Raw genomic sequence first — 655 nt, 5'->3', positions numbered from 1 at the left:
CCCCAACAAACTCTGGTGGCTTGGCTCAGTGGTTGAGCGTTGACCTATGAACCAGGAGGTCACCGTGGGATTCCAGGTCAGGGCACATGCCCGGGTTCTGGGCTCCCTCCCCAGTGTGGGGCGTGAGGGAGGCAGCCTATTAATAATTCTCTCTCATCATTGATGTTTCTCTCTCCCTCTCCCTTCCTCTCTGAAATCAATAAAAATATATTTAAAACAACAACAACATTGGGAGCCTACTCGGTATCAGGTACTGTGCTAGGTACTGGAGACACAGCAATGACCTGGGCAGGAGCTGTTCTTTGCTTTGATGGAACCAGCAGCCTGGAGTGGAAAGTCAGACAACAGACAAGAGGTCAATTTATAATTTTCTATTGTAATCAGTGCTATGAAGAAAAATAACTGGGTGCTGGAAAAGAATGATGGGGATAATTCTATTGTAGACAGGACTGCCAGCCCCTATGTAGGAGAGTTGGTAGTTGGAGCTGTGACACCACTTAGTTGGCGGCGTTCACGTCGGGAGCCCGGGGACCTTGGCTCCGCAGCTCCCTCCTCCCCGCTCGCCCTCCCTGCTGAGCCCCAGGCTGGCACAAGCGCACTGACGGTTGCCATGGGGACAGCTGCTTCCGCGCAAGCGCAGATGTCTTCAAGATGG

This window comes from Myotis brandtii, unplaced genomic scaffold (genome assembly GCF_000412655.1).
Source record: "Myotis brandtii unplaced genomic scaffold, ASM41265v1 scaffold274, whole genome shotgun sequence".
NCBI classification, from domain to species: Eukaryota; Metazoa; Chordata; class Mammalia; order Chiroptera; family Vespertilionidae; genus Myotis; species Myotis brandtii.
The sequence above is the reverse complement of the archived record's forward strand: the minus strand, read 5'-3'. Positions refer to the sequence as shown.